The sequence below is a fragment of the Lathamus discolor genome, chromosome 1, assembly GCF_037157495.1.
Source record: "Lathamus discolor isolate bLatDis1 chromosome 1, bLatDis1.hap1, whole genome shotgun sequence".
Classification (NCBI taxonomy): domain Eukaryota; kingdom Metazoa; phylum Chordata; class Aves; order Psittaciformes; family Psittacidae; genus Lathamus; species Lathamus discolor.
Window position 1 is genome coordinate 61,123,376 of NC_088884.1, and position 22,300 is coordinate 61,145,675.

General features: G+C 45.5%; 1 protein-coding gene across 10 annotated transcripts in view; it reads right to left on the reverse strand.

The window, feature by feature from the left end:
• The window catches only part of PPFIBP1 (PPFIA binding protein 1), a 115,478-nt gene that overhangs the window by 90,008 nt on the left and 3,170 nt on the right, over positions 1 to 22,300 (reverse strand). Inside the window, exon 2 of one of the 10 annotated variants that reach the window (XM_065673555.1) lies at positions 20,110 to 20,309. The exons of the other annotated variants lie outside the window; for them this stretch is intronic. The gene's annotated coding sequence lies outside the window, so the exon portion shown is untranslated. The remainder of the gene's footprint in view (positions 1 to 20,109; positions 20,310 to 22,300) is intronic. 10 annotated transcript variants of the gene reach the window in all.

Below are 22,300 nucleotides of genomic sequence, written 5' to 3' on the forward strand. Positions count from 1 at the left end.
GGTGTCACATTCTTGTATCTTTGGAAGAAATTATTATGTACGTAGACGAGACACATCCAAATTAACCTCACACAGAATCGAACTGCTGCAAGAACTCAACAATCCCCTGCTTTGTTTGGCCCTGCAGATGCTCTGTCAGCATCTGCACGTGGGCACCCAGAGCACGTACCGGTTCCTGTGTGGCCAACACAGAGACATTGGAGAGAAACCACAGACCGAGCCAAAAAGGAGGGAGAACATGATCTGGAAATAAGGGACAGTGAAAATGAAGAGGTCCAAAAAGAACAGTCACAATTCATGGCAGACGGAAGGCCAACACACATGGGGAAACAAAATTGAAATAGGTTTTGTGAACTCTGCTACCGTAGGGATAGTTGGCAGCTCTTTGCCATCTCCGCACCTACAAGCACAATAATGTCCTTTCCCTGCCCTCCTTCCACTTCCTGGAAAGGCTGCAACACACTGCTCTCCCTGTGTTTCATTTTTAGATACCCACAAATAATGCTGGATGCTGCTGGGTGCTACTGGACCCACAAATGGCCTATGCCTTCAAGATGGCAGATGGGACAGGAGCAGCACAGCAGCAGCTGAGCTCAGACATGGGAAAGAGCAGAGACAGACTAGACCCACCTCAATCCACCTCTGTCACAGCTGCAACAGAAAGCAAGATCCCTCTCCACAGCTGTCACCTACAAACTGCAGCCACCTTTCTCTTCATCCCAGGAAAGGAGAAATGCACACTGCATCCCACAAAGCTAGGGAACGGAAGCAACCCAGAGGCACTACTGAAAGACAACCAAACAATACTGTTTGTAAGGACTACAAAGGGAGCAAAAGCTTACAAGCTGAATCAAGATTACTTGCAATCTATGTGGGGTGGTTTTGCCCTAGGAGCAATCAATATCAGAAACCTCAGCTATCTGGGGATAAGAAGGACAATCAAATTATCCCTGCTTCAGAAAAACAGGAGGGCTGAGGGCCAGAAACAAGCAATGTTTAGCACCCTGAGAGGTCCTAAGCAGCCAGGGTGGGCAAGGGGAGCACACTGCAGAGCCAGGATGTACATCCACGGCCAGCCAGGGCTGAGCAACCCAAGGGTAAGTCCCACAGCCACCAGTGGCAACTGAAGCTCACCCTGCTCCCTCTCTGCCTTTAGCAGCTAGTGGATAAACAACAGGAGATTTTATTTGACTGAGATTTTAGAAACAAACATTTCTGCACCATTAAAGCAGAATGCAAACATCTCATCTCCATGCCTCCACAAGCCTTTCTGGTTTAGTTCGATTTTGTTCAATCTTCGTTATAACCAATCTATTACAGCACTTTATTTAAGGAGTACGGATGCTGCTACCAGCATTAAATACCCTTTCACTGACAATTAGACGGCATTATCCTTACAGCAAAACCTTCCCTAGCTTTTAGTCTCTTGTGATAACAGAAAAAAACCAGTTTCTCTCTCTAGGGAAAATATCAAGAATGCAGTACAGAACAGAAAAGATGCAGGCAGAAGATTCATAAGATAAACAAGATACAAAATCATTTTTCCCTTCTAGACCATCACTTCCAAGTCCAGACACCATTACACAACAATTTAAAAAGTCACCAGCATCAGCTTCCCCCTATGCTCTCCACAGTCCTGATACACAAACCATGTCTGCAATAGCAATCCACTTGTCAGAGGGCACTTTATCCAGCCCTCGGACTGAAGCCTTGTATGACCACAGCTGACAGGCTCCACGTGAAGCAGGGCTGGATGGCCACAGCTGCCAAAACAGCTCCATCGTTACAGCAAAAGCCCCAGGTCAAGAACAACATGTGTCCTGACAGCAGTGTGAAGACACTGGTCCTGTTAGGAGATCTGGATTTGTCCTGTGATGAGATGATCTCTCTCCAGCTGTGATAGTCTGGCTCTCCTTATTAATAGCAGCCCAGGCATCTACAGCCCAGGGCTCGAAGCCAAATGCTGCAGCATGTCAAAAGCAAAATGAACAGGTTTATGGAACAGAGCTTTGAAACACTGGGGCTGGGAACAAAATAGAGCCTGAGAATGAAATTAAATGTATCCAACAAAAATAATAAGCCTTGAATCACAATGAATTACCTCTGACAAATGCATCATAGCACAGCCTGAAGAACTGTGTGGGGACATCTGACCCAGAAAGCAGTATCTTTACCGAAAAGCTTTCCACTCAACTTAGTCCTATTAAACTCTCTTACTTCATCTACCCAGTTTTCACTCTTACAGAAGAACAAGCAGCTCTAACCACCATAGCAGCTGAGCAGAAACTAGTTCAGTGAAAGCTAGTTTCGTATTTCACATGAAATACGAATAAATACGTCATATTTAAGTGGTTGGTCGGTTTGTTTTACGGAAGGGTGGGTGGTTGTCTTTTTAAGGAAAGAGGCAAACTTTGTTTAGACTCCAAATGAAAGTCAGATGTGAATGAATTACTTACAAGATGCTGAGGGCAAACAAGTGCACCATGAAGTATGTGTTGCATTGCATCTTCATTTAGAAATCACCTAATAACCATCTTTCCCACAGGGGACAGTTAATATTAGAAGCCAGATACATCCTACACAAGGATGTCTCTATTAAACATCCCACACAAAGATGTTACTAGAATCCAGTAATTTAGAACAGATTTTTAACTGCTGTGTAAAGTTTGGGTGACAGCAAAAAGACTTCACTTAAACAGATTATTTTCCACCATGTAAACTGGGGAAAGGACCATATTTTGAAGGGTGGTGGAGCAGAGGGAGACCCCATTACCTGCACTGAAGTACTGGGTGAAACCTAAACCTTTCACTGGAAGACGGCAGAGCCCATCCCCTTGAGCCACACCTACAAGCATGTGTTGCTCTCCCACAGAGGGGATGGTGGAAGCAATGGAGATGGGACAGACATGGTCTTCTCAGAGAAAGTCACCACCATACCTCTCACCTTCCGCAATCCAACCCACCCCTGTTTCTGTGCATGGTGATTTACTCTTGCTAGAGCCCCCTCCACAGACAATATGAGAGATTCTTTCAGTGATGGTGTCATACAGAGAAAAAGCTTTCAGGTGACAGCATGTTTCTGCCTCAGTTTCTTTTATCCTCAAATATCCAAACAGAATCCTGTAAATTTGTGGAGAGGAACAAAGAGCCTTCCATACTTGACCAAACAGTAAAATACAGCTCCTGCTTCACCTACAGGGCAAGTCATCACTTGCTAAAACACTGGGGGTTTATGGAGTATGGTACAAAGGAAGACATAAGCATACGGGTAAGTTGTTCTGAATTTGTACCCCAGGACTTTCCAGTGGCTGCCTTAAGTGCTTTTATGATCATAAGGAGTCAGTAATTAAGATTTTTGTTACGAACAGGAGCACCACCCCAAGAAGAGGCAAAGGCCCTTTTATTTTGATTTCCACCAAAAACCCCAGCTACACAACTTTTTTTTACCAACACAACTTTCACTTCCCATTCATTCCTCATTTACTATCTTGTACACTCCTCAGGCTTAAAGCACATCTCTGATCCTAGCAAAGACAAGGTGTAGCAGATGTCAAACTTACAGAACCTTGAATTTAAGAGGATGCAAGTCAAGATGAGTATCAGACAGGACTACATAGATGCTCTACAGAGGGTGGTCTAGATAAACCAGAAAGCATGAGAAATGAACTATAGAGAAGGACAGATTGGAAAGATCTGTATGAGCCGTGTGTGCAGTGCTGAACAGCTTGCTGCACAGAGAAGCCGGCAAGCTCTCTTCTGCAGAGAAACGTGCCTCAAGTACAGGGCTGCCAACGTACACCATCACATTCTTTTTAATTCAGGATCTTTTTCCCTTTTCCTTTATGCAAGCTGGGGACCCACGGACCGAGGAATCACCTGCTGCAAGACGAAATTACTAAGACAGCTTACCACAGATGCTGCCAGGCTCATTAACCCACAGTAACCCTCACACACGTGGCAGCAATGCAGCTGGTGATAATGCATTTCCCCTTCCTGCCTACATCACCGATTCTTACTCATTAGAGCACTTACAATCTTTATACAAAATTCTTTTATGTAGCCTAATTTGCCAAGAAATAATCACTCTCCTCTTCCCCTGGTAATACAAATGAGACAGAGCTGTAAAGTGATTTCTTTCATTTGCTGCTTATTCCATGGCTCTCCTTCCCAAAAGTTTCTTTCAGATGTTCTGTATGAAGCCAGATACATTTGGTCACTAGAAGTCGTCTCAGAGTAACCCAATGTTTCATCAAGTTTCATGCGGAAAAGATGGGTAATTTAGGAAGCTTTACATCTTTGAGTATACTTCACATTTCTTGCCAAAAGAAATCCATGAACTTCCGTCTTTCAAAAAAACCCACAAACCCAGACAACACTGCAGAATTCAATTCTTCACTCAGAGCAGGGTAAATGGAGTTTATCCAATGCTCAGAAAGAGTCACATTCATGTAAAACAAGCACTAGAAGGACACCACGACAGATGACAGTACCACAAGCAGCAGGAGGGTGATGCAGATCTCTCCCTACCCTGGCTCATTTCACCACTGGAGTCGCAGCAATGCTATCTGGTAATTACACTGCAGTGTGGTCTGGCAAGACACAGGCTTCTGGCTTCACATTCAAGGCTCCGCTGCCAACTCATACGGGGGCTCCAGCACACCTCTTTGCCATATTGTTTCAGGCTTCCCTCAGGAAAAGCACAAAAAGACAGCTTAAACTCAGAGCTGTTACTCTCTGCTAAAACTACAGTCCTCTGCATGCAATCCAAACTTTAAAGGCCAATGTCACTACAGCTTTTTCAGCATTTGGTTGGACAATAAATACGCCGGATGCCCGAAAGGTCACAGCTGAAATACTCACTGTCCTGTACTACCACTCCCTACAAGTGAGTCAAAAATAGGGAGTACAGATTTGTATCCCGTCTTCCCTGTAATTCAAGTGCTTTTGGCTGAGCCCTCAGAATTTCTGTCAACGCTCACCAGGGAAGGGAAAAAGTCAGTCACTGTCTTGCAGCATCTCATGACATACAAACATCACTGCTTTAGCTGTTTAAAACCATTCACTCCAAGCACAGGAACAGGCTGTTATTACAAACTACGTACAGCAAAAATAGTGCTGTTTAAGACAAAAGGAAGAAAATTATTAAGAGTAGAACACTTCAGACAGGCAGTATCTGTAAAAATCTTCTTCTACATACCTCCACACTTCTGTGTCCAGTCTTTTCATATTGCAATGAGTTTTGTGTAATTACTAACTAGATACTGAGAAACTTAATTGTACTTTATTAACAGTTAAGGTTTTGACTTCCTATCCAAGGGCTCTACTTTTAATTAAAATTATACCAGGTAACATTGTTAAGACTACGTCAATCCAACACTGTGAAGTCAGCGCCAATAAATGCAAAGGTAATCTTTGAGCCTTTCTACAAAGATGCTGATACAGAGTTAAAAATAAGCTTTGTTAGTACAGACAAAGTCAAACAAATACACAGGAGTTCAGGAAATGGTTTTGAAGGCTGAACTTCACATAATCCATCCTCACTGTCTTTTCAAAGGGTCCATGAGCTACTAAAAAAACGTCTCCTCAACTCCTTGCTTAAGTACAGTACTTTACAACAACGTTTTCCATTAGATTTGCAACAGATTGAGGATTGCAGCTGGAATTTCCCATAAGGCAGCAGTGCAAACCCAAGAGCTGAAATGAAGCATGACCCAACGGCGCTGTAAAGTCAAGTAAGAGAGCACTGAACAAGATCAACAGGAGAGTCTGCTAACCCAGGCTAACAATGAGCATTTTCTCTGTCTGAACACAGAGGAGCTGTTTTGATTTAAAGGGCATTTCTTACAGGGTTATGGCACTGACTTAATGCAGCACCGCCTAAATATCCACTTCCTTGAGTCAAGGCTGGATGAGTCCCAGAAAGCTGAGCTCCGACTCTCATACTTGCACATCATGAAAGCAGATGAAGAAGGTGCCAGGGTAGGGCTAAACCAATTTTGAATGTTTTCCGAGTCCTTTCATGTCAGTCACAAATCCTTTATAGTCGGCATTGTGAAGACGTAGTCTAGTCATGAACCCCGAGGGAGAAAGATCCAGACGTACATATATCCACTGATTCAAGAGCTGGAGCCATTTGCTCCCCCCAAGCAGCTGCAATTACCCCCGGGATGGTCTGAAGGGGCAGGGTGTGGTGGGAAAAAGGAGGAAGGTTGAAGGAAGAGAGAGGAGCCATGTGGCCACCTGAGAGCACTCCCCGAGCAGGTTGCCTCTAACCTGGGCTGGAGGGAGAGGCTCTCCCTGCTGCATGGCTGTCCCATCGCTCTCCTGCTCCAGCAGGCCCGGCCAGGAAGGGAGAAAGGCTGTATGGCATGCAGGTACCTCTGGCCAGCAGTCCCTGGCTCCAGCAGGGTGAGATTGCTCTGGGCTGGATGGGGCAGCAGGGAATCCTGCTCATCTCCTCACCAGTCATCCCTCCAGCTTTGCTCAGTCTAAATTTCATGGGTTCATCCCGGTGAGTACCTACCTCAACACAAACTTAAAGCCCCATGAGGCATTACAGCTTCAATGGCTAGGAACTAATTTTAGTAAAGTTCAGGGCTTTCTGGAAAGTAGAGCCAGGAAAATGACAGCCCTATATAATCTGTCTCAGTGGTCCTTCCAGCAGCTATTTAATTACATCACTATTTTCCTAACTAATAAAGGTCAAACTATAATTTTTATTTTAGATTTATAGTTTCTCTCAAATAAAAGGTATTCTTATGCCAGGAAGAAGCAAAAAGGAGATTTACTTGCCCTACAGCTACTGTAGCAAACTCAGCTCAGAAAGAAAAAAGAAACTGTTATTTCCCTAGTCTTTTTAAAAGGGGAGAAAACAGTGGACAAGAAGCCACGATTATTAGTAGACAGAAGGGAAAAGAGAAAAAAACTCAAGAAAAAGAGCAATGAGAGCCTTTATTCCCAGGAGATCCTTTCAAAGAATTTAGACTCCAAGTGATGTAGTTGTACTTCCTGTGACCTGCAGCATTCAGTTTGGGAACACAAGGAAGGTCACTGCCTTGGAACAGCTCGGTACACCCACGCTGCACACGTAGAGTACTCGATTCAGAAATGCAGCGGGGCAGAGAGATACTGTGAGCGCAGGAGAGGAGGACTGCTGACCTGTGGAGCAGTGCAGCAAAGGGCACTCGCTCAAGCTCACACATGGCAGCAGGCTTCTCTCTGGACTCCACTGGAACAGAGCATGCAGCAGTGGTGGGAGACAGAAAAGCTCTTTAACAACACACAGTTAAGAGAACTCCAGCTAGATAACACACACACACCATCCTCACTCCCAGCTTCAGGCAGGCTGGCTATGTGGAACAGAGATGTTACCAAATTGTAAATTCTGTTCATGATGGACCACGCTGTATTAGCATGGTTCTTGCTATTAAAAGCATTTGGAAATGATGCAAGCAGCTATACACACAATACATTTTACAATGAACACACAGCCCGAGGAACGTCGCTTGATGTATTATTGATAGGCTGCCACTTCTGAGGCGAGATGGCCTTTGAACAGTATTGCAGCAGGAGGGTAGTGTACAGGGAAGGAAAATGACTGAACAAGAATGCTAAACTGCTGCAGGACTTAGATTAACAGACTAATTAGCAGAGAGCTTGTCTACACTGAAAAAATTAAGCACCATCCCTAACCTGACCTCCCACTTACATCTTTAGTTCAAGCACAGCAACTTTAACTTGATTTGGTGGGAGACACAGGCAAGAGTTTGATGAAGCACATTTAAGCAATACCTAAGCACCAATGCAGGCAGGCAACACCCAGGGACCCCCAAGTCCTACAAGTTTTCCCTGCTATTTTCCCCCAGCCACACACACAGGTACAATAGCGTGATACCCTGTGGACAAATTCAGAAGGCAACATAACTTTTTAATATATATTTACATATAATATAGATGTACATATTTCTTTTAAAAGTTTAGTGCTATGTATAAACATAGCAGAGCATTCAGACTCCTTGGCATCCTGCAAGCACAACTACTGCTATCCTTCCTTCAAAGAATGCCCAAGATCACTTGAGCTAAACTCATTCAAGAGGGGCCAGCTCCACTGGGATACACAGCTTGGACCACCTCTCCCCACAAGCTCTTCTCTTCACCACTCACAAGGGCAGTGGTGGGAAAAGCACCATTCAGTACTTTGGGCACGCAAGCCCTGCATCACTAGCAGGAGCCAGCTTAGCGTGTGTGAGCTAGGAGCTTAACTCAGTTCTGACAGACATCTGCAGGAAAAAAAAGAGGTGAAGTTGCCAGCCCTATGAAATAGGAGATAGAGATAACACTTCCCTACAGCAAGGGGGCATTTCATCCTGAATTGGAATCCCCTGAGTTGGAACCCAGCCAGAAAGCCCAAATAATAGCCCTTCTGCTCACAAAACCATCACCGAACCTTGATTGTTGATGAGCTGTCTGGAACATAGTTTTAAACTCATTCAAAATACAACGGGGAAAAAAAATCCTGCCTTCCATCACCCCAATAAGTTATTAAACCAATGCTTTCCTCCATTCTTGCTTTGACTGTTTTTCATTACTCGGTTCTTCACCAATTAAATACTTTCTTCAAAACTGACAGATTTTAAACTGGTTTCTTCCAACGCATATTTTAATACTTTCCCCTTGTGCATAATGCAACTGGAAACCCTTAAGTATTGCGTATGTATAGATATGGAAATTTTGCTTTTACCTAGATTAAGTGTTTGCATTGTTTCTTTGAACCATCCAGCTTGTGTCTTTTACAGGAAATTAAATTAACACAACGCATCTTTTAATAATTGTAAGAGCTCTCCAACAATTCAATTTGCAAAAACACAGGCCAGCATTCTGCACTACAGTAGGTGGTTTATCCAGCGCTTTGATGGAAGATCTTGTTCAAAGCCTTGTCCAGAAACTTAACACCACCTCATACTATTCCAGTGATGCAGTCAATGAACAGAAAACAATTATGAGAGCACATCCAAGCAACTGTTTGCAGGCAAAGTTGCTTCAGTCTTAAAATTTGGAAGTCTCTGGGTAGCCACTAATGTAATCAAACTGAGCTGCAGCCAGGATGAGCTCCATGAAGGCAAGTTAATACTAATCTGCTTTATTTTGCTTTCCTAAAATGAAGCCAGCTCTCCATCACCAGAGGCCCCAGCCTTGCAAAGGACAGAGCTTGGCAGTTTCAAAACCTGCACAGGGTCTTGGCAGGGAGTCTCCAGTACAGGTCACCTCAGAGGATGCACAGGAGAGGGATATGCAGAAGAGATGCAGAGAAAGATAGCATCAAAGTACAGAGAGGACTCAAAACAACAAAGGACTATAACAAAGTTGGAGAAGGACTTGGGGGTGTTGGTTGATGAGAAAATGAGCATGAGCCAGCTTCAGTGTGCACTCACAGCCCAGAAAGCCAACCGTATCCTGGACTGCATCAAAAGGAGCGTGACCAGCAGGTCAAAGGAGGTGATCCTGCCCCTCTACTCTGCTCTCGTGAGACCTCACATGGAGTATTGTGTGCAGTTCTGGTGTCCTCAACATAAAAAGGACATGGAACTGCTGGAACAAGTCCAGAGGAGGGCCACGAGGATGATCAGGGGACTGGAGCACCTCCCGTATGAAGACAGACTGAGGAAGTTGGGGCTGTTCAGCCTGGAGAAGAGAAGGCTCCATGGAGACCTCATAGCAGCCTTCCAGTATCTGAAGGGGGCCTATAGGGATGCTGGGGAGGGACTCTTTGTCAGGGACTGTAGTGACAGGACAAGGGGTAACGGGTTAAAACTTAAACAGGGGAAGTTTAGATTGGATATAAGGAGGAAATTCTTTCCTGTTAGGGTGGCGAGGCACTGGAACGGGTTGCCCAAGGAAGCTGTGAATGCTCCATCCCTGGCAGTGTTCAAGGCCATGCTGGACAGAGCCTTTGATGAGATGGTTTAGTGTGAGGTGTCCCATGGCAGGGGGGTTGGAACTAGATGATCTTGAGGTCCTTTCCAACCCTAACTATTCTATGATTCTAACAAAGAAGCCCCGGGACAAAGGCTGCTACATGTATGTGAGCAGTTGCCCCTATTGAATACATAAGGCCATGGCCAGACTCAGCAGCCCAAACCACAAGAAAGCTCTTGCTTCAACATAGCAACATCTCCACATGCTACTTGACCACCTATGCCTCCCTAAAAAGTGCCACTCCCACCCAGCTGCACTGTCTGTCCTTGCACACCACTAGGGCTCTGCATGTCACATACTCAGGCAGGCATGTCTTGGAGGTGCTTGAGATCCCTAAGTAGAAAAGGCAGTTAAAACGCAGGATAGTAGGAAAACAGTGAAAACATGGGAGGCCTCAGAGGGAGCAAGTGGCAGAGCTACAAACATAGCTCAGTCTGGCTCCATCCACCCAACAGCAGCTCCAGAATGAACACAACCAGCTTTTGATGCAAATGCCAAGACACAGAGCATATTCCAAACAAACATTCCTTAAGAGGTAAAAAGAAAAAGAAAGATGCCTCAATTAAGACTTTTGGGACAACTACTTTTGCTCTTGGGTTCATAGCCTTTAGACTATTTTTAGTACGTTGTCTTGCAGATGCCAAAATAACATCTCTCTCCCTCTTTAATACACAGCTGGACATGAATCTCTGCAGCCTGACAGGCAGCATCTGCATCTAGCTTCACAGATGTGAATTACAATAGGAAATCTCGAGAGAAAACCTCTTCTCTGGAAATCCAAACACAAGTAGTTAATATGGTCCCACTGCTGAGCATACAGCCCATGGGAAGGAGGGACTCACAAGCCCAGAGTCAGAAAGTTCCTTCCCCCATCCTTTATTCCCAAGCAGCATGCTTGAAAAAAATCAACATGCAATTCAAACGCTGTGATACAGAATTGCTCCTTTTCTCCAATACAGGCACTATTAGCACACAGCACTGCAGCTAAGAATCAGCATTTTGTTTGGAAACTGCCTCTTTGGCCATCAGAGCTCTGCAGAAAGGCTGCAAGTTTATTTACATCCACCAGATCCAACATGATCTCTGTGCAGGCAGGAGAGGCAGCCAGACCATGGACGCTGCTTTCCTGCGGAGAAGCACTGCTGCATTCCCATGCAGACCCGCAGTTTGAAACTCCAAGGGAGCATCCATCCCTCTGCACTTCCAGCCCTGCGAGAAGCAAGTGGCATTGCAAACCCTCCAGAGCATCAGGCTGCTCTGAGTGTTTGAGACCAGAGTAAACTGGAATGTAAAATTACAGAAGTCCATCTCATGCCTCAATTGCTCTTTGACACCAGCACACCTCCCAGAGCATGCACGCTCTTGTATGCTTTTTGTTCCTCGTGAGGCCTAAAAACCTCACTGGGAGAACTGTGCCCATTCTGAGGACACAAGCCAGCAAAGCCCATGCCTCTGGGAGCCAACTCTGACTCCATCCACGGAAAATCATCTCAGCCTCTGAAGTTTCCTTAATGCCATCACTACTGGGAAGTCCACCACACCTTTATTCCAGTACTGGGAATACACTGGGAATACACTGGGAAAGGGGTACAAGGGCCAGAGACAGCCCCAGGAACAGGTTTTCCTGCTACTGTGGGAAGAGCAGGTCTCCCCATTGACAGTTTGGCCACCAACCAACCTCCATCACTGCCTGACCCCCAACAAGAGGCTCTGCAGCAAGAACAGGGCTGTTGCACATCCACTCCAAGGCTGCTCCAACTAGATTAATTTCCCCTGCTTTCCACATGCCTGCCACACACTCCATCACTGCAAAGCACAAGGAGGAAGCAGGTACACTAGAACAGCTTGGAAAATCCTTTCACGTAAGCAAACCAGCTCCAGTTTGCCCATGTTAGCGGGGCACGCAACCTGACCTCTCCCTTCTCCATGCCTCCTCAATCACAGAATCACCCTGAGCAGGCCCACGTTTTGTTTAGCTACTTTATTTCATCTCCAGCAGCCCTCTGCTTCCCTGTACCCACAGTCCTCTCCCATAAATCTGCCTCATTTCTCGCAAACTCCTACGCAGTGGGCTTGGCGTCCTGGCTTGTTTCAAACTTCACTCAGCCTCATACAGGCACAGCCAACTTTGAGAGGAGCATTCACTTCCCATTCTTCATAGTCTCAAAGCTATGCAGCATATTGAGTCCTTGCTGTAACCTCCTGTTTATCACAGAATGAGTAACAGTTTAATTTGGATTAATGTCACGTATGGCTTCTATCAGACCCTGGAGAACCTCTGGCTGCCCTCACACTTCTGCATAAACATCAACAAGATCCAGGCATGAGGCTCTAGATATGGGACAAAACGTCTGCTTCAAAGCTTTGCAGCACAAGAAGGATAAAAGAAAGGACACTGCATAAATTACAACACTCTGAATTTCCTTGCGCGCCTGTGGGAGACTGTAGGTACAAAGGGCAGGGACACGGGCTTAGAAGACAGACACCATGGCAGATGGCAGTGCAAGTAAGGAGCATGTCCTCCAGTAGGACACATGGAGGTATCTGAGGATCATACACTTTAGCTGCCAATGCCAATCTCCACAGCTCAGGAAGGGCCAACAGGATAGGGCATGCTGGCTCCATCCAGACAGCAACACAATGATGTAGGCTTGCAAGACAGCCAGCTGCCACACCAGTGATGGCCAGCTAGCTGGGCACATCCCATCCAAAACGTCACAGCCTGGAAGGGGATTTTTTGTTATTTTTATATCAAGAGACAGTATTTTTCACTGTGCTGTTTTATCCTTGACCCTGTGATTTCTAACTCTTCAAGCCAGCAGGTTCACTGGCTGCAGCACCTGGCTCTGGAGCAGCTCTCACCACCCAACAAGCCCACCTTTACCCCACCAGCCCAGCCCAGTCCCCCCTGCAATCTCTGGGGGCCTGTTTCCTTGCCCTTCACTTCCACACCCAAAGACTTCAGCAGCAGAGACCCACTGCTCTCTCCATGCAAAGGGGGCAGATCAGGAAACTCTCCTCTCTTCAGATACCATCTCCCTAACAACTCACCCAGGCAAAAAGGACAACAGTAAATGATCTCCACTTGGGCCATCACTGGGTCTGCATCCCCATCAATCTCTCTCTTTCCAGAAAAACATGGCAAATCAGACAATGCAAAACTGAGGTCTCACTAGAAGCATAAAGCAGTATTTTCATTGCCTCTAGCAGATATCTCATGCACTGCACTGCTATTTCTTGTGCTGCTTCCAGGAAGTCACATCTTCCCCACAAACAGCCAATGTCTTAGGGCGAAAAGAGACAGCAAACCTAATGAGGCTCAGAGGAAAGGCTGAGGGTCCCAGTTCTTCCTTTTAACACAGAAACACAGACAGCCTCCCCATTTTGCTCCTAAATGCAGGCTCTGCAGAAGCTACATGAACATAGCTGAATCTAAGGAAGGAAAGTGTTGTTCCTCATCATATGCAACAGTAAAGCCGAGCCCTAATTACTGCAGCCATAGAAAAATGATCTAGCACTTTTAGTAAGAAGAGTAATTAACTCCAATATCACAGCCAAATTCCAATTTAGCATCAGCAGTCCAGCTGGATACACTGTCCTAAACAGCTGGGTCACTGATCCTAAACTATTGCCACATGTGCTGTAGCTTCCCTACCCCTCCTTTGCTCCCTCCCCTCTGAAAGAGGCACTGAGATACATCAGTACATCAGGGCAAGTCCCTACAAAAACATCATCTCGTTTCAACTTCTGCATTTACACATGCCTGACAGTAAGCTCAGCCTTGCATAAATGCAGTAGCCTGAACTCTGCAGCCTGTTACTTTTATGCCATATCCCAAAGTGAATTGAGCGGTATAAGGCACAAATGAGTGCCAAGCCCAACCTCACATATGTTTTCACTACTGCATTTTCATATCAGCACTGGGTTTCACTAGGAGCAAAGTGACTTTGCAGGACAGTGCATCAAACAGCTTCTCTTTACAGAAACACAACAGGGAGAGACCTTTGTTGCAAGGAACTCAAACACACAGCAAACACAATTTTTGTTCATCGTATCTTAGTGTTATGTTCACTGATGAAGAATAAATTAGTATTTACATCAAAGGCAAGTTTTCCAGTTGGAGGTTATTTACTTTTGCCTCAATTACAGCAGCTCTGGCAAACTAACTCAAGATACAGATGATGTACAAGCCAAGCAGCAAGTGCTCGCATGCTGGGAACTGTTCAAACAGGAATAATTCAATCTTTTTGTAGGCTCACCCCCGCTAATTTGCCACAAGCTGTCTCTTTTCAGCTGCTACATGAAGCACAAGGAAAAAAAACAAGCTGGATTAAGCTGGTAAGTTTACAATCAGTTCATGTACTGCGAGTTCAGGTCAGTTAGTCTGCTGCATAAAACAGGTTAATTTTTTTCAGCTTCACAGGGTTAAAGAAACAAAAGTTTATTGCCGTAACCAAACATTTCTCACCAGACAAGTGTGCAGCAATTACTTAGCTAATGCAAACGACTTTCAATCCGCATGCAAGGAACGTATGGGATAATTGTAGGGCACTCTCTTCCACCGACATTTTACAAGTACGCTTTAGGTAGCTATGGAGACGTTACAGCCTTCTTCATTTTGCTGTCATAACTAGACAGCTGTTGATTTCTTTGTAAAATTCCTTGGAAGACTGGGGAAGGAAGGGGGAGTTTTAAGTATCACAAGGTCTGAGAGTAAGAAGTTGAAGAAAACGATAACAGATTTCAGATGGAGACAGCAGCACGGAGGCTCCTTACAGGAGGTAGCCTTGAACTCCAGGTCCTGTTTCAGTACTTCCGCAAGCAAGGAGCTAAGCATACACTACAGTGTGCAGATAACAGAAGGATAACCTCCCAGACAGGTCCAAAAGGAAAAGCATTTCTAGCTATCACTGCTATCACCCTGCACAAAAGGAGGCACTGTCCAAGGGCGTGCTGTGGTTTTGCTCCAACACAAAGCTCTCCAGAAACACGGCGAGTCTTCATCCTTGCAATCACCATGCTGAGCTATAAGATGTTCCCCTCTCCCTCCAAGCAGTTTATGTGGAAGCCTCATCCCCGGCAGGCCTTGCAGACAATCAGTGCCTCCTCTCCACCCTCCCCAGCCTTGCCATAGGCAAGTGCTTGAACAATCCTGCACATCATCCTCCTTCCAACAACAGCTCAAGAGCTTGCTGTAAGCTGAGCAAATGCTGGTCCTTAGCAGCCGATTCCATCATGATGCCCAAAATGATCCTGAGAGAAGTGCCTTTCACTATATTGACACTTTCATGCTCAAACACTTTGGCATATGAGGATTTAAGACTGCACATTGCAACAAGCAAGTCTGAAACCAGAGATACCGACCTGGAAAACACTGTGTTGCACAGATAACGACTGCAAATAATTATGGATTTAGGTCCCATTCAGAAACTCCCCTAGTAATGAGAACAACAGATCAGGCTCCTAACAGATTTTTCCCTTTGGATAAAAAAGAAAGGAAGGCCTGTTCGACCGAAACATTTTTCTTGATTTCACCTTAGACCCAGTCACAACAATGGAGGCAGAACCTGCAGAATTATCTCTAACACCAAGCTGCAGGAAGTTTACCAGCACCACCCTGAAAACAAACGTCAATCTTCTCATCTCCACGCTACAATTAAAGCCTCAAGACCAAAATGACGCTCTTAAGCAACACTGCAAATGGAGGGAGAGAAAGCAATGTACTGCTGAAGCATATACACCTACCACAGACCTGTTATTGCTCCTTTCACATAACCATCCGTCTATGCAACAACATTATCAATACTGCTTTGTTAATTCCTGTGAAGGCTTGAAAAGGGGGAAGGATTAATCATCCTTTAAACTCGCAAGAAGGGGTGTGAGGAGTGCCATTACTGCCCTCAGGGCATATGGGTGCCACCAGCTGCTGTGGGTGGAAGCACTTGGTCTAGACAGCACAGACACTTTCATCACCCTCAGTGACAGTCAGATCAGCCCATGCTCACAATGCCCTGGTCACAGCTTTGCCACATACTTCTGCAGCTGGCATTACTAACTGGCAGCCAGTGAGGCCACCCAGTCCTGGTGCCCACCAGCGCAGTGCTGCATAGGAAGTGAGGCAAGCCAAACATGGGGCTAGCCCAGGGCTAACCCATCCCACAGCCAGCTGCTCTCAGATACCACCCCAACACCATCAGCAGCATCCCAGTTTCACAGCAGTGCCAGGAATCTGGATGCACACCCTACCAGGTGCCAGAGGCATGCTGCAGACTGTGGCATCCCCATGCCATGGAGTACAGCCCAGCCTCAGCCACTGCTAACAGATAGCTACATGACCCTTCCTCGGGTACCAAAGTGGAACGGCAAACATCCACGTCCCAACCCACCAGCAGTGCTCCTGCTTGCCTGGGGAGCAGAGCCACACTGCGCACACCTCGCTGGAGTCCCGCACCAAAACAGCTTTCCCAAGCAAGAACATCAAGAAGAGATGCACACTCCCCTGCCCAGTGTCCAAATTCCTAGTAGTGCTGCACGTCCCAAGGATATCTTCTCTCCAGCACTATCAGAAGTTGCAGTGGTCCTGCCCAGCACTACAAGGAGGTCCAATACCAGCTTCAGGATAAGTGAGGTAATCTCCAACAGGATGTTTTCTGGTTAGGACCTGGTAATTACATGTTTCATATCCACGGGAAGATGTAGACCAAGGTAAGCCACTCTATGCTCTTTTTGGAGGAGGAGAAAGAAATAAATAAGCAAAACAGAAAATCAAACAAACCAACCCCACAAAGTACAGAAAAAAAATCCCAGCCTAAGACAAGAAATTCTTCTATATGGAAATAAGAAAAACAAGTTCTTAGAGCTAAATTAAGCTAAGCCAAGAAACATAAATATGCATTTCTGAACCTTGCCCTGATGCTTCCTTTACAAATATAACAAATCAGAAGTGCTGTCACAAGTTAAATGAGCTTCAGTTAAGTGGAGGGGAAAAAAAATGCTGACGGCTCTGTGATCCAACTGACAAGCTGTTTCAGGTCTGTTCTGATCCAAAACCAACTTCCCAGAGATTTACATGAGGAGTAAAGAAATAGTCTTCATTGCTTAATCCTGCTTTGGAAGCCGGACAGAGGATACTACCACAAAGCTAGCACCTGAACCCACCAGGAGACATCCAGCTACCATATGCTTTTCCTGGAGATTAGTTGCTCAACACACCCACCACTTCTTGAAGAAGTTCTCTGTGCACACAGCTGTGGGCAGGAACTGGGAACACTTAAGTGTGCCTTGGCTGCTCCAACATGTCCTTATACTCCTCCCTCTGCAGAAGCTACTAACCTGCTGAAATTGTCTGTAATACACATTATACTCCAGAAGAACAGCCATTTGAACTTGGACCTTGAAAGAAACCACTAAGGATAGTTACATCAGCCTCCAGCTGCAACGTGAAGGTTCCCTGCCTTGCAGCACAAAGTTCCCCAGAAGGTAAGGTACACAAAGGACTTGTCAGCTATGGTGCAGAGCTATGTATGAGAGATACTGCCAGTGCAGGAGAGAGAACATAAAGACCCAGCTGAGCAGTACAGGGTACACAGCCATCAGACCACCACCTCCCACTGTAACGTGTTTTGGATAGGGAAATCAATGCAGTTCCCAGCACCATGAACACCCCCTGCTCGAGCAGACTCATCCACACCCCAGCCTTTGCCTCCTCATGCATCCTGCACACAGCAGCTCTTGGAAGCAGCACACTCCCCACCCAGCTTGCTCCCAGCGCTCCTGTGGGATCAACAAGGATGGACCCATGCTACATTTCAGCACAGGTTTATAAACCTAAGCCAGGGTGCTAAAGGAAACACTTAAACTGCACAAGAAAAGCTCCCACGACAAGGCAAAACAACACAATCACACGGCTGACATCTATGGATACCCATTTGTGCTCAAGAGAAGGAGGTCCCAACAGGCTATACGGTCCCTCTCCCTGCCAGCATCTTGCCTCCACAGGGCTTCTTCCATATGAGTAGACTACCTGATCGAAGCCTAAGAGAAAACAGATTTTGGCAGTCTCCATATGGCAAGAGTGATTGTTACAAACCCACACCGGCTGTGTCCTTGCTAAGCTGCACAGAACCCAGGCCACTGTTCTATAGCAGCATGGGATAAAGACTATTTTCAGAAACATGGCACATTTTGAAGATATTTTTCCCCACCTGCTCTTCAAGGCAGACTTCAATTATCAGCATCACACTCTGCCGAACCTTAATTTGATCCTACAGACACCATCACATGCCAATCTCATGACATCCAAAAACATGCATCCCAACCTCCAAAGGGCTGGCGTGTTCTTCTCTACATCCCGTACACTCCCTGTGATCTGGGGTAATCTGAAGAGCCTATCTCCTTCAACAGCATTTACAGGTTTCCAAGGTTTTGCAAGGGCTGCATTTCTGTCTAAACTGGGTACATTGTTACAGGTAGTGAGTACACATACTTCAGGGCGAAAATACCAAGTCAGGACTTCAACAAAACACCTACCTAGACTTTCTGAATTATTCTGGATCCTTTAAATGGACTACAAGGTCCGTGAACTTTGGAAGTAATCAGAAATTAACTTTCACTCAGATTAAGACCTCTGCTGCGGAAAGACACTCAGCAGCACACCACAGGCAGTCCAAGCACACTTGGCAAACACAGCACGTCTTCAAACCATCTTATGTACTGCAAGCACTTCCAGTGGAGTTCTGTGCATGAACCACACTCCTCATGCCCTCTGCCCGCAAGGTGCCTGGGACAGGAGGTAACCAGCAATAACGCACAGGCCACAAAAACTACTGGGAACAGCACACAGTCTGCAGTCCATGCCTTGGTCACTCCTATAAGCACAAATGTGATCATAAACCTTAACCACACCTTACCCCTTCAGAGAGAGAAACAATTTCTGCCAAATTCTATGCCAAGTGGCAAAGGCCAACAGAACAGCCTCCAAGTCACCCACCGAACTGCTCTTCCTTACAGCAAGGAATGCCATTGCCATTATTAGTGACCTTCCTTCTGAATTTTAGAACATGATGTGAAATCCTCAGGACTCACGCTGCGCTAGGCTGAACCCCTCAGCCTGTGAACACTCAACCACAAAGCTGGGCAAGAACCAGTCTCCCATGACCATGCCTGCTGACAGAGCACATTGCTGTGCTGCCACAGCATCAGTGAACAGTACCACCCTTCCTCATCCCCAAAAACAGATCCTGGTGCTGCTCTGGTAATCACATGTTTGTTCTTGTTTCTATCATTTATAACAGATCACTACAGGGGAAAGAGCTGAAAAAGAGGAGGCTGGGGTGTTGTTTGTTTGGCAGTTTGTTTTTGCAGCATTAAGGCTATTTTTCTGTTACCAACTAAAAATTGCTTACATTGTATCTCCTCTCCCTTCACCACCACTGCAGTGTCCATTAACTATTTGGGTTGTATCTTACATTCATATATAAAACATACCCTATACCTTTCCCCTTGATTTTTGTTTAGAATTGATTAGTTCGAGAAAAGGCATGTAAGACCAAATCATTATCATTTCATTTTGACACATCTGTTACAGAGCAAGAAAATAAAGTTATTCTCCCAAATCTGCCACATTTGGAGCCATGAGAATTCTTTGATTTAAAGCGTGCTGATTCACACTAGCAGTTATCAGATTTTTCTGGTCCAAGACATAATTAGACAGCTGTCTTTGACAGCACAAAGATTCTCCAGTTTAGAGTTCAGATGCTGCAACAGCCGGCTCAAGTCTCAGCCTTAAGTTTTCCAGTAATATTTAGGGAAAAGCCTACAAAGAAAGATGGAAACATAAATCCACTTTTGGATCAGTGTACTTGATCTTGGAGCCTTTTGTTCACTGGTGGCATTTGATGGGATCTTATTCACGCAAGAGCTACATCCAAGAGTTACAACACTGTGCCTACTGGAAGTGCGATTACCATCAAGATGTATGCAAATGGGTGCTTAAAGTCACACTTTTTGTTATTTTTAATCTTACCTCAAACACCACAAGCCAGAAACTGCATAAATGGCCTCTGGTCCCAATTCTCTGACACAACCTGCACTGCTTAATGACATAGAACACAAAATAGGAAAGAATATCCTTACCTTAACACACACTGGGACACAGGTTTCCAGCCTGCTGCTGGACAAGAGATCTAATCTCCTCGCCTGAATGTTCTCATGTAATACAGGGGAATCAGACTTAAGCATTCTCCAGTGGTTTTAGCCAGATTTAGACTTGCACCATGCTTCCAAAGAGAAAGAAGAACGATTCTGGTCTTCACCAGGAGTCATTCCTCACAGTCCTGAGATGACATGCAGGAGAAGACGACAGAAAACGCAAGGCATGAGGGCGAGATTTAACAGCATTCCCCCCAGGCAGCACCGCTAATGAAGAGTGCTCTGACGAAGCATTAGCTTTGTCAGCCTGGAGGGACCAAGCACTCAACAGAGCACAGGACCCCCACCCAGGGGTACGTCAGGTTTGCAAGACCGCACTGTACAACCAAAATCCCTCCCAAGTTCTCCACCTGCCTCCCCCATTAATGAAGAAGATGGCCCAAGCAGGGGCAAGGAGAAGAAAGGCTTTAGCTGCAACTGGCTGCAAGACCTGTATCTAAATATATTTCCACTGAAGAAAGAAATCAGCTCTTTACATAATTAGTTTATCTTGGCCTATAGACAGGAACAGGAGAAGAGCCGTTGGAAAAAGGACAAACCTTTATCCCACCACACTTTCCTCACGTACAGCAGAAGTCACAGAGGAACAAAGTGCTCTGGAAGCTAAAGGATATCAGGAAATCATAAATGCCCATAGCAAGAGCAATACACATCATGGGCAAGCAACTGCAAATCCAGTGTGATGACTTAATCATTAATGGAAAATTCCAAACTTGAAGCAGAAATAAAGTACCATCTTGTCAGCAAATACTACTAGAAAAATAACAAAAGGCCACTATCCTCAGCCTGAGCTGACCCAACACACAAGTCAATTTGTGAAAGAAATGGGGAAGAAAAGGGGGGAGGGGGAAATGGATGCATCATTTCCTGCATTTCAAGGCGTGTTCACAGCTGAGCAGCCTTGCTAGGGTGCTCCAAACAAGGTGAAATCCAAAGCAAAGATCCCACCAGAAACCCACCAAGACACATTACCTATGTCTTAGCACGATCATCTGTTACCTGAAGATGGAAACATGCAACAACTGCTTTAAGCTGACAGAGGGGAGATTTAGATCAGACATTAAGAAAAAATCCTTCCCTGTGAGGGTGGTGAGGCACTGGCACAGGGTGCCCAGAGAAGCTGTGGCTGCCCCATCCCTGGCAGTGTTCAAGGCCAGGCTGGATGGGGCTTGGAGCAACCTGGTCTAGTGGAAGGTGTCTCTGCTCATGGCAGGGGGGGTGGAACTGGAAGATCTTTAAGGTCCTTTCCAACCCAAACCATTCTATGGTAACAACCCCATGGCAAGATAAATACTGTCCTCCAAAAGAAGGAACAAGCTTTAACTTTGGATCGGATGCTGACCTTTCCCAGTGTTGGGCAAGGGATTTAATCTCTCAGGAATAACACGGAGTCTTTATTATGTTACGCAATGATTAACGCCTGTAAACCTGCGATCTTCAAAGAGCTACTTGAACAGTACACTTTACTGATTGCTGAAGCTGTCATTAAATGGCCACCTTTTCTCCATTCACACATCAGCCATTTAGCAGTCAACTTTCCATCACTAAGATTTTCCAGCCAAGATGCAGGGAAGGCTGAGGCCCTAGTCCTACTCAAACTGAAAAGAAGTCAGTACGAATGCGAAGACTGACAAAGGGAGAAACCTGGGCACAGCACATCTGCTAAGGAGACACTGAAACACACTGGTTAGGCTCTGGACACACAAACATATACAGTATGGCAAGACAGGGAAGGAATATATACTAGATGCTAAACAAATGCTAAATAAATGTCTGGGTATAAACACCAGCAGTAAACAGAAGGCAAGGCAATGTAGTTTACCTCTCCTGAGCTGGATCCAAGAGAAAAGTCACTAATGGGATGGCCAGTGGGACGTCACAATTACAAAAGGAGGGAAGAGGCATTATTCCTAAACACAGGAAAGCACTCAGTGGTTTTATGTATGAAGGTATTAAGTGTTTTTATGTATTCTTAATGCACAGCTGTATGCACAAGCTCCACACAAACAGGAGTGAACACAACAAAACACACCAGACCCTTCCATAAATCTGTTCCTTATATTAATAAATTTACAGATGTGGCTTGGCCAGACAGAAATAGGTCAGATCATAATTG